The sequence below is a fragment of the Sipha flava genome, unplaced genomic scaffold, assembly GCF_003268045.1.
Source record: "Sipha flava isolate LNK unplaced genomic scaffold, YSA_version1 76_pilon_pilon, whole genome shotgun sequence".
In the NCBI taxonomy this organism is placed as follows: domain Eukaryota; kingdom Metazoa; phylum Arthropoda; class Insecta; order Hemiptera; family Aphididae; genus Sipha; species Sipha flava.
Genome location: NW_020273616.1, coordinates 3,545,970 through 3,559,464, shown reverse-complemented (window position 1 = coordinate 3,559,464; position 13,495 = coordinate 3,545,970).

Genomic DNA, 13,495 nt, shown 5'->3' with positions numbered 1-13,495 from the left:
TGGAAATTCATGTACTAAAAACTATCAAAATATGCATACAAATATGTGCTTGAAATGATTAAATTAAACATTAAATTTTTTTTTTTTACGTTTATTCGTTTTAATAATAATAATTAATAATTAAAACATGGAGAAAAATATGCATAATTTAATTAATATGACATATGTTGTATTTACCTCAAGAATTATAATTTACAACTCAGGATTTTGACAGGTTTTCAAATAAAAATGAACGGTTATTATCAGCCAACATTTTTTTGTAAAGAGAATAACTCCGATCTACATCAAGAAAAAAAATTGGCGTATGCGTGAAATGTTTGATCATTAATTTTAAGATCTTTTATAGAGAATTTTATTGTTTTTTCTTCTCCTTACATGATTTTTTAAATATTTGTCGATGTAAAGCCTATACCCTGTTTTTTCTCGTTAAAAGGTTCCAAATTGCTGTAAATTATAATGCCTTTTAGAATTTTAATTTCTATATGATATTAATTAAAATTTGAATCACTTCGACTAAGAGTGTTCCACGATTTTCTAAACAGGTAATGGTTGAAAATAAAAACCATAGTTTGTGACATCATGTGTGAATAAAAATTAAATTTGACTGTACATTCTTATCAACTATTATTTTTTATTTTCAAAATAATGTTGTAGAAACATCACCGAAATATTCCATTGCACAGTGAGCATTGCCTTGTTACGATATGCTCAATTTTGCTTTATTCATATTACGGAGCTTTTCAGTTGATTTTGCATTTATGTGATGCATATCAATACCAATATTGTGTATTACTAGAGAGCCTTGCTTTCCAGACAGTTTTATCACTAACTTTATTATTATAATTATAATTATTAAAATGCTTAATAAACAGTTGGTTATGAGTGCGTCCCAGCGTGTGACGAAATTATGTATCCTAAAAAATAATAATCATTCCCAGATTTCAGTATATTATACGTGATTTTTGAAAGCCCGAGATTACAGTGAAGATATAAAGTTTACCGTTAAAGTTATCTTTTTTCGAAAAATATTTTTAATTTTATTACCCGTTTAATCTTATATAAGACATGCTCCATAAAATACGAAAATGTAGCAGCGTTTGACTGTAATAGGTATAAGTTTAAACTTTGTGTATTATTTATTTTTCGATGATTTTCAAAATACTTTATTTTTATTTGTACTGCTGTACGATATGAATATTTGCCTATACAATAGTCCTTAAAAACCAAAACGACATTCCGACGTGCAAAGAGTTAAATTATAAATTAATTTTAATCAGTGATTCTCGACAAGAATATTTTTAATTTTAAGCGATTATTTTATTCTAGGAGGTGCTAATTGAATGATTCTTCGACCATTTGAGTTTTTGTTATGAGTTTTTTTGTTTCGAACAAAAATATCTTTACCCGAAATGTTTGAAAGTGAAGTTACTAATCATGACTTTTCCGTCGACGTACTTCTTCGAAAAAAGCTTAAGGGCGGTTGAAAATGTTTTCAAAAAATTGATTAGAAATGTATGAAAAAGAAGATTTAAGACTAATTCAGACAACCGTTGATCAGATATAATTTAATTAGAAGAAAATCATCATGCTTTGCATCACATATACATATGTACAAAAATGCATGTATTTTTTGTACAGTATTTTATAATACAAAATTTGAAATCATATTCTCAATATATTTTTATAATTATAAATACAAATTGTGTAAATTAGCTTAAAATGAACTTTTTCAACTTTATTTGAATGGTCGATTGTAAATATTAAGCTGTCAGTTTCTTTTAAAAAAAAATGTCGTGTGGAGAGAACGAAATATTTTTGAAAGTCTGAAAGCATCTTAAAGTAAATTAAGGTCGTAGAGACCATTGTTCTACATCATCCGTGGCACAAACTTTACAAATGACTATTACGACCAATATTTAAATTGGATGCTTACCCAGAGAAGTCGCATACTGCATTTTTATCGGCCTAACTTAACGCGCGTTATCGGTTAAACATCAATTATTGTTCGTCGTATCGGCGACAAACAGGAAGAGCGCCTCGGCCGGAGCTCGTACAAATGAACGCATTGTCATTATAATTCGTTGATAGACCCGTATGGTTCGTCAACGGTACGCGCGTGGCCGTTCACAGTCGGTTGACTCTTTTGTCCAGACCTCACGGCTTTCGAAGGCCGTGGGCGTCGCGATTAAACAATCTGAAGTCTGCTGATCTCCACGGCGGCAGCAGGACTACCCTTGCAGGACGACCGAAAACGAATTAGACCCGCCGAAAATGTTAATGTCTCAACCCCAACGTGCCCGCGCGCCGCCGAGTGAACGTGCACTGACGAATGTGATACGGTCGCAAGCTCGTACACATGTGAACCGGAATGCGTACGATAAACATCTCTTGATTAACACTAACTAACTGTGCACGCTTGAGTGTATTGTATTACGGCTGCACGTGAAATCCGACACGTAAAATTGTTAAAACAGTCGCGGGCGCACGTGTAAAACGGGGTCGAAAAGGGTTACCCGGAATCGGGTGGACCCGGAGGTGAAACTAGGAATTTTTACGCCCGGAGAAAATGTTAAAATAACGCCTGATCATAGACCAATAATCAAATACTCTTCTCGAGAATTTTTTCCTAATAACTAATATACAATCATATTTTTGTATTAGTAATAGTCTTAACCTAATATCAGTATTTAATTAAGTTAAAAATATCAAATTAGTTGATAATAATTACAAAAATTACACCACCCTTCTAAAATTTTACGCCGGGGATGAATCCCCGTCTTCCACCCCCTAGTTCCGCCGCAGGGTGAATCACGGGCTCGGGTATCTTATCGCGAACGTACCGTCGTAAGCGCAGCACCGTTGGCGATCAATTGTCGTTGTTCGGGCTGGCGCGTTCGAGTTCGATCAACATCGATCTCGTCGTCTCGCGCGCGAACGCAGAAACAAAAGCCAACCGTAGTCGTACACCGTGACACGCATGACCGGTTGTAAAGCGCTTGGTGTTCATGAAAAAATTAACATTTCAACGACGACCGAATGAACAACCGTTAAAAGCACTAGAACTAATAGTGCTAAACATCGTAGACGCAATTAGAGCCCAAATATTGGGGGTACTGAAATCGCTGAAAATAAAATTAAATGATATTTAACTATAATCACTATGGATTATATAGATCTGAAAAAAAAACAGGAGTGCAACATTTGAACTTAGGGATGCTAAAAACCCTAGCACCTATGCTAAACATAAAAAAAACCAACAGAAATATTCGAACCCGACGTTGCTGTAATGAATTCAATCACATCAAATCGAAAGCAATCAAATCGACTAAACGGAATACAATGATACCCAGCGTTTATGTAGAATACGAAACTGATATCTTAAATTCTCGTAAACATCCTATTCCTGATGTCGGTGTCCAATACATTAAACGGGTGTCTACACCGATTTTCCGTGTGCGATTTCATTCGGAATACAAGAAATCAAACACCCGTGATAAATAATATTGTTTGTATCACGTATTATACGCTTGACTGCAATCTGCAACGCGAACTATATAATACGATATCAGTATAATAAATACTTTAACGCACGGTGACTCACTATATTATGATCCTTTAGGTTTCAGAACATTCGTTCTTTTGTACAAATTATTATGGTACAGTAACAAAAAAAACATTTCTTACATGTTTTTAATCGTACAGTAGAGGAATTGAACTGTTATAAGAAAACTGATATTCTTGTTCAAATAGTTTTATGTATTAGACGCATTATTGCGTTGACATTACATTTAATACAAATTTAAAGACAATAAATATACACTTATCGGAGTAAAACACATAAACATATACTTCTGATAGCCATTCATATTTTTTAATAATCATAACCCTGCGAAAAAATATACTTTCATATGTCAATGACTCAAGGCTCTAATTTAACAAAAAAAAAAACTTTCGATAAATACAATCGTGATAAGTCGAAACGTGGAAAATGCTATCAAAATAACAACATTTATAAGCATTCAAAATTACAAAACTGGATTATTGAACACGTTTGACATATTGTGGGCTGATACTACGATGAATAAATAAATATTTACAAAGATGTATTAAACACAATATAAACTGCAGATTATTACTATTTTTTCGTTAGTTTTGAAAATCAAAATCAATGTCGTACACGAGATCGAATACAAACCTGTTGAACACAACGAACAATTTGCACTTCAATTTAATATATGTGCTCACGTATTACTGTTATTATGTATTATGTATTATAATGTACACGACGTGTCGAAAATTCATAATTTATTTACACGTGAATCCTATAACATTGTATTGCATTGAGAGTGCGTTCGAGATCTGTATTACGTATGTATAATATGTTTTGCCGACCGACTCTATTTGCCAGCCGAACGAACCCTAAATTATGCAAATCCATGAATGCATCTGTACATATATACACAGCGTACACTCCGACGAAACAACTCTAAATCCATTTAATATCCATCTGACACGCCGAACATTATTTTATGTGTTTACAGACCGTAAAAAGTTGTAATAAAATATCATAGAGCACAATATAGAATACATTAATATAATGCGTTTTGTATAATCTCGTTTAACCGAAATAATAATGCATAAAATATAGAACGTAATCACACGACATAAAACCAAACGTGTGATAATCGCCGTGTTTAAAAATAAACTCTGATATTAAAACGGAACGCGTTACAGGACTCAAAGGGGCGCATCAACGGGTGACGACTAGCATGGAGGGAAAATTCTTACTGAAAATACAGAACACTTATCTACACGTCCGTACGTAAAACATATGATACATATTTCATTATGTGTAATGTTGAAATCGTATTATATTTATATTTGATCGCCCTAAAAATTATGTCAAATTGTAAACCTCAATTTGCATGAATTTGCGACTTACTAAGGGAAGCATTGAAAGAACACAATAAACGTATTTCTTATTTATCGACTTTCAGGTTATAACCTTTTCCCGGAAATCCTAATGACTCGTATATTTTTAGATTAAATTTTGTTCACGTAGAAATTATAATTCCCTATGAAAATATGTACATCATCATAGAACGTAGTCAATAACTGGATACGACCGCAGTCGTCCGAGTAAGGTGCATAATATTATAATATGCATTTTGGCGTTCCTCGCGCCGGGCGTACACAATAATAGTAATTATATACCCGAAGACACGAAGGGTTGAGGTGGAGAGGATAATTGATACATAAATTATTATTAAGCGACAATCCGCGGGTGTCTCGCAGACGGTTGCGATTTAAATGGCCACACGTCGATGACTATCGGTGGTGCGTAGGAGACGTGATTTAATGAATTTACGGTCGTAGCACCTCCCTAGGGTCGTGCTCTCGGTCCAGTCCGAGTTCCTAGTCCGATAATAATTACCATCATTATTATACATGTATTTGTCTAATGATTATATTTATAACGGCGGCGATAAATGTACACGTATACATTATTTGCGATATAAATCCGTATTTATACCGACGGCGGCACAGCGCCCCGCAACCACGATAGGGCTGCAGCGGCCATCATCCCCTCGCGGTCGTTACGTAATGATGGTGGTGGCGGTGGCAGGCAAGCCGGTCGTCGCGCGCGCATTGCAAATCGCTGATACGAGGATTATATCGTATTTATATTATATATACAGACACACACACGCACACGCATACATATATCCAAGCACACACAAACACGAACACGTGTACATGAAGAGACGAGGAAGTAATAATATTACAGGCGCGCTGCGTTGCACGAATTATTGTTAATATAACTTTTGTTATTGTGTATAAGAGCGTGATTTATAAATTATATGTATATATTATTGTGATGCGTTTACCAACAGTAGCGTGGCCGGAATGGAGATGAATTTCCCTCCTCGCGATACATCAGTCATTGTTTTTGATTCTGAGCACAATCGTAAAACGTATCGGTTTAGATCGATTCAAATGTCTACGATTCGTGTTGCAACGACGACTCGTGTTTTTACCGAATCAATTAAAAAGAAGATGTTACATAATCGTCTTACGTGTACATCTGCTAGGTTAATGGAGGTGATCAGATAGGTAAAAATAATTGATACCGTATAAACCTATACGGATAAAAATACTATGACTAATGATACGATTGACATGAAAGCACATGCGTGCGCGAAAAGAAAACCGTCCAATAAAAATAACTATCTCAGCATTTAAGCTTACACAATTATTGTAATTTTTTTTTTTTTAATTTCAGAATATCTCTAGCCTAGTGTTACTTTTTAATCGACGGACAACAATATTTTGTGGCGATACGAAAGAGCACGTGTTGTCTATGAAGGAGTTAGTATGGTTGATTAGTTAAGAACGGAATATTTTATAATGATCAGCTATTATTAACACAATCTGTACACCTTAGGATGAACTACACAATCGTGTTTTTAGTTTAAGTTCAAATAGAATTATGATTTGTAGCTTTTACCAAGTAAAAATAGTAAATCTTAGCATGAACCAGTAAAAAAATGCTTTACCTTGAGATCGGGCTTTTACGATAACACGTGCTTTTACCGTGTTAAAACTTTGTTATTCCGAATCTCACGTGAAAGGTATAATAAAGTTCACGAACAGGACGACTCGAATGAGGGCGGTAAGTGGTATTTCTTGCAGAGTATTTATCCCTCCGCACGAGCAGTTTAATGAATGGTCACTGCGCACGTCGTTTAGGCCCGACTTGCTGGCCACGGGTCGTTAAACATTTAGCCGCAGTCCGATTTGCACGGTCAGTGTCCAGTAAAGTTTTAACGGCGATCCCGTTGGTTTTATCTTCTTAATTTAAAGGCCGCACAACGTTTAAGCGTAAATCTACACTCCACATTATACTCGGACAACACGACCGGAATTAGTCGTGAACCAACGAGTCAACGTAAATCAATCTCGACAAGGTACGAGGATATTTATAATAAATACGGTATCCGTGCAATGACACATGGAGCGGACAGGTATTAGGAAAACGAAAAGTTTTTTTTGATAGAAGAAATACGAGTAATATTTCCTTAAGTTGCGCTTCGATTATACCAGTGGTATATTCCTTTGGTATTCAGTATTCCGTGCTAATCAGACTTTGGTCAGTTTTCGCTGTACATCACTTCAAGTTGTTGCCGTTTATTTGTTTATTTTTATTTATTTTGTTGTATCCGCGCTGCAGCACTCGACGTTCATCGTATTCGCTATGGTATGTGTTTCAATTATTTACCCGATTGTGTTGCATTCGAAACGGGAAACGTGGTAGGCAATAGCCGCGCTTGTTGACTCGTTCTGTTGACTAATAAACCAACTCGCCGTCCCTTCAAATAAACTTGGTAATATAGAAATAATATACCTGTATACACGAGGGTACGACGTGAAACAACGAGGACCGATGCCGACGACCGCTACGCTCCGATTATATTGTGTAACTCGACTCGTCCGTCTCCGACGTGTATCCGCCGTAGACCCGGCGAGGAGTTTGAGTTTCACTTAATTTTATTTGCCATCAAATACAGTACTCCGCGGCGGCTCCGGATCGATGGCGGAAAAACGATTTCGGAAGGGTAACAAGAAGGTATATACATTGCATAAGATGAGTGTATTTCTTATAAATTACATCACCGATATTCGGTATTGCTCTGGAAGAAGACCGGCCGCTATATACTGTCGTCGTTTTCGCGGTCCAGTGGACGCGCATCTTCTCTTTAAGCATACAAAACAAAATAGTTGAAACCACGTGTAAATAATAGGAAAAATGTTCATGTTATATTATACCGACGGCCACGGAACAAGCAGTTACCGGACAAATGATCAAAGAGTTTATGTATATACAGTAGACTTTTGACAATTCTAAAACCACTGTAAATCGAAATAACTGCTCTGAAAAACTTCTATAACTCGAAGATCAAAATGTATTTCGGATACACGTATGCTATAACTAAAAAAACAAGTATATATTAATAAGTAACTGTCAAAGCGTACAAAGGAGTGCCTATAATGTACATATATTAGACCCATAATGATGTACGCATTCGAAATGTGGTCTAGTACGCAAACAGACGAAGAAAAACTACAGTGTTTCGGGAGAAATATACTGAGAAAAATATGTGGACCAGTATACAATAATTACTTAAATAGTTTAAAAAAAAAAAAACAAATAAAAATCTATGTATGCTAGATAATAAGCCGAGTTTACGTAATTTCTTAGTTAGAAAGAGGTTGGAATGGGTGGGACACGTCTGGCAAGCAGAAGACTCACTCATTAAAAAAATTACCACTATAAGCCCTAGAAGAATAAAATAAAAGATGTATCTAGTGCATCTGTTGTAAATAATAAATTTAATTAAATTTAATATTAATTATGAACTGTAATTGAAATGTTCAACCCTCTTTAATTCGAATTGTTTTTCTTTTCTCTTGGTAACTCGAACTTTCGTTAAACTAAAAACATCTTTTTAAATCTCATCAAATTTTTAACTAGGTCTACTGAATTTCGAATTATCTGGAGTCTATTGTCTGTATATTTTCCGTGTCAAATAAAATATTTTCTTTGGTATACTTCCAATGAATATTAAATATATTTACTACCACGGACGCTCCAAGCGATTTCACTGTTTTCCCAAATCTTTCTTATGTTTTAAGTGGAAGTACGCTGTTACCGTCACCGTGATGGATACGTGCGATTATAATTACAAAATAAGCGCCGCGGTGGTCTGGCTCCGCCACCCGGTCCCTGTTTGGCCGTGGCAGACTGCGGTTCACGAAATTGGGATACTCGTCGCGACGTGCAGGCGACGCGCGAATAATATACATTTACATAAGTTATTACACACCGTAATAACTCGTGTGAATAATTCATGACAAATTTCAATAACTTCGTATCGAACGAGTAGACAATAATTAAAAGTTTTCTCAGTCGTCATCTCATCGTCATCTCGTATTTATGTATAGGTGCCTGTACATAATACACGCGTTATAATAATAACCGAGATGTTTCGCCGTGCCATAACTTTAATGGTAAGAAATGTCCCTGTCGCCGATTTAACTAATTTCCTCCTCCGACGTGCACGCGCATATTATAAATAAGTACACATATACATGGTGTGTGTATAAATTAATATTTACGTTGAAGTTTAATTTAAACAATAACTTCCTGCGTGTTCGCGCCCTTGCATCGTTTCAACAGCATAAAATATATAGTCACAAAAGTCTGCAGCCGCATCATTCATTTGTATACGTCCTTTTTCGTGTAACTTCATGCGGTTTTGTGTTGCTTAATTATAATACAAATTCTCGAAGACCACAAGAGCAACGATTATATTTTTATCCGCGAGTGCAATCAAAATTTATATTATAGAAACCGTCATCATTATTCAGGATCATCACCAGTAGGGGGGGGGGAGTAACGGAACTATTTAATGCCGGAGTGCGAAGAATGACAAAAATGCTATCCAAATTTACGTAAAAATTTGTTATCACAAGTATCGACGCGACAACATCCAAGTTCTAATTTTCTATGGTTGTTTATAAATTATCTAGGAATAAATGATTTTTTAAATTCAGTAATTGGTAGTAGGTACATTGTTGAAAAGTTATTAAAAATGTAATTCATTATATCGTTGCATTTAAATGACCTTGATTGGTCGATGTTAGAAATCAATTTTTACCAACAGTTTGCAAACTTAGAGTGAATTTTTTTATTATACTCGTATAATATTGAGACGATTGAAGGGACTCCGAGTTAATTTATCCCAGGCCCTAAAAATCCTAAGGACAACTCTGTAACTATTAAATTGATCGTAATAGGATGCACTGATCTGAATGTATTTAATCCACAGAGTCCATCATTTATATCCATTTTTCGAAAGGAGTTGTGATTCCTCCATTTCAGGTAATTACGCGATTTGGATAACATTTTATGAAACAGAGACAGACCCGTACTTGCCCACTGGGCAGATGCACGACGCGCCCATGAAAATTACGATGCATGATGCGCCCATAAAAATTACTGCTACATTAAGATTTTGGAGAGATATCCATTGTTTCTCATTAACAAGTAATAACCCGATGGTCTTCAGTAATACGTTATTAAAAAACGTTTACATTTTTGTGAAGACAAGCATTAAACCTTAATTATGGTTCTTTAATCTGTAATCTATTGGGCCATAGTTAATCTGAAGGATTAAATAACAAAAAATAAGACGCCCTTAAATATTTTCGTAACCACCCCATAAGAGCAGCCAGTACGGGCTTGAAAGGAGAGCTATACTATAAACGATGGAATTTGTTTTGTCATATGGATATCCAAATAACAAAATAAGTTTTCTGTTTTATGATAAATGCTTAAACGATGCAATATTTTATATTTCAATCACAATGACACTATGTCGTTTGACGAAAAAAATTAATTTTATAAAAAACTTGATTTGTATCATACAAAAAAAAAAAAAAACCAAGTAAAAACCCGTTGTACAATAGTATAGTAACAATTGTAAATTAATTGTATTCTGTTATTATTTATTTAGTATAATATTATTTTATATTTATATATTTCATTAAATTATTAAGAATATAATTGAAATACATTAAAAAAAAAAAAAATGTTAAATAAATTAAATAGGTAGTGAACAAAGAATTTTTTTTTAAAAAGTAAAGTTTATTTTTTCGTTATTTGGACATCCACATGACGGAACAAATTTCGTCGCCTATAGTTTAGGTATTCGTTTCGGGAAATGTTATTCACATCGTGTAATTACCTGAAGTGGAGGAATCGCGATTCCATTTGGCGAAATGGATATAAAAATTGTCCATTTCGTGAAAGGGACAATAACGCGATATCGACTACGCTATATACATACTAGTTATTATATTAATTATATATTTATATACTAGTTATAATAGTTATATACAATAACAATTGTACATGGCATACGTCCGAACATTACAGATAAAAAAAGTGTTTTTTTCTATTTAAAATGCGCACATGTCGGTGGGCTGCGCATTTCGATTGGTCGGACTTACACTGCGTAACAATGCGAATTTTCGCTTTGACACCTCATCAATATTCGCATGTATATATAAAGTATTTCGGTCGACCTCCGTCGTCATCCGCTCTCGTGGCCGTAATTTCGCGTCCGTAACAACTTCTCGCGACAGGAAAAAAAATAGTCCCTTCCTGTATTCCCGGAAAATCAGCGTCCCTTTGGCAGCCGCTCTCGGTTTTCACGGTCCTTTGAAGCCGTATGCGCGCGCGTATCTATACATGTATACGCGCACCAACGCGACGAGCTCGGCGTAATGAACGTGTCCGTCGTCCCTTTTGCGCGAACACAAGTAAAGGTGACACAAAGGGACGTGAGCGAACAGATAATGATAGTAATAATAATAATAATAATAATAGTAGTAGTAAAAAAGAGTAAAGGAAAAAAATAAAACAACAAACTACATCAAATTGACCCGCGGCCAGTAAACAACGAGCTGACGAACAGCGGTCGAGGGACCACCGAATTTACCCGACCCGAGGGCAAATGAGATTTGCCGATTTTCAGTTTGCGACCTGCACCGAGAACGATAACGGGCGAAAAATAAAACCTAGCCCCCGGCCGACATACTCATTAACGCGCTTCCGGTGCTCGAGCACCGTTTTTCAAACCACGTATGCATGCATATTTTGTTCATATACCTAATATATATTTGCAATGGAATATTTTCAAATTTATGTGAGGAAGTTTAACATTTTTCTAAGTTTAATAAATGATTCTATAATATTATAAAGAATGCGTATAAGGTATGAATTAATAATTATATTACTGTGTAAATATTTTTATGCAAACATTACAACCAGATGATATAAATTAATTTTCTCTTTTTTTTGTACCTTCGTAGCGAATCATTTATGACTTTTCAACCTTTTTTTCTTCTGGATAAGGGGGAGGTCAAGACCCGGGATCCTCCCTCCTCCTCGAAAATACGCCACTATATTTAATATATTATATGCGAGTGTGTATTGCACATGATTTGCATTGAAAAATTCATTTTCATTAGTAAAGCGACAAATATCCTATAGTATATACATAGTGATCCTGTCAACGCAATTGATCATGCTATTCGACAACGGGAAGGCAGCAGCGGCTGTATATATATATACTTTTTTTCTTAGATTTTATGTAATATATAGTATAATACAATCTATATTTCATTCTTTCTTCCGAACGCCAATGACAGCGGCGAAACAAATATGCGAATTTTTTGTTAAAGAGAATATGTCAATTAAGTTATGGTTTACTAGAAAAGCGGTTCCTTTTTTAACGGCCGTAATGTAACGGTTAGGTTATCCTATACTTATCACTTAATTCATCAAAATCAGTACGTTCGTGAAGTTGGGCCACCTGAGTATTGCAATTTTTTTCCAATCTGTGCCATTATTTTGCAAGTTATTTGCAAGTATTTGCAAATAAATTTTTAGCATTGGCGAGTCCAAATTTGGACTTTAACTTTCACCGTGAAACAAAAAAATTAAAAGTTGGGTTAAATTTCACGTAGCCCGTCTGTTTTGACCTAGAACTTTGAAATAAGTACCAAACGAAAACTATCGATTAGCAAGAATTTACAAGTCTATTTTTAGAATTGTAAGTTGTTCAACTGGCCACTAACTTTTAAAGTTGGTGTGATGTTTTGACCTGAAACCGTGAAGCGGGTATCAACAAAAGCTAATGATTCGTATGAATTCGTAAATCAAATGGTTAAAGAAACAACAAGAAACTTTTAACGGCATTTCGACGACGAACCGGTACGTTTTCCGTCGCGGTCAATTCTAACCGCGGTACATAATACATGCCACGCGTAAACGACGAGTTGACGAAACGGGTGGCTGGTAGGTATACAGTACACGTGCCCGGGCAATGATCGATGGGCATAATTAGATTGCCGACGACGGTGCGGCTAATCACCTTTTATAAAGAGCTGTTGTGTAGTGCACGCGCATAATGAAACCCGAGTCGTCCTGTATACACGTGTAAGTACGTGAACAGAGATGAGCTGCGAAACGGATTTGTCTGTCGGTTGTTCGCGCCTCGTTGCCCGTTAGGATTTCTACCAAAGGTGCACTTCGCCGCCGGCCTTTAACCATCAATATACGAGCCATGTAGTGTTTACCACTGTTGCGTCGCACTGCAAATCACCCGGAAGAGTGTGTTAACGACGGCTTAATGAATATCTTCGCCGGTCGATTATGCCCGTACACGCGTATAGTAATACAATATATGGCCGAGCGTACTGCCATCGTCGTCGGAAACAATCAGTTGCACGCACTGTTCTCTCTCCGTTCATTCGGTTGTACATGTACGTAAGACGTAGAACGCGCCCGTGTTCTTGTCTCCCGCGCTCCGTTACTGGAAATACGGGAGAGTACAAAAAAAAAAAATTAAATTAAAAAACATAAAAT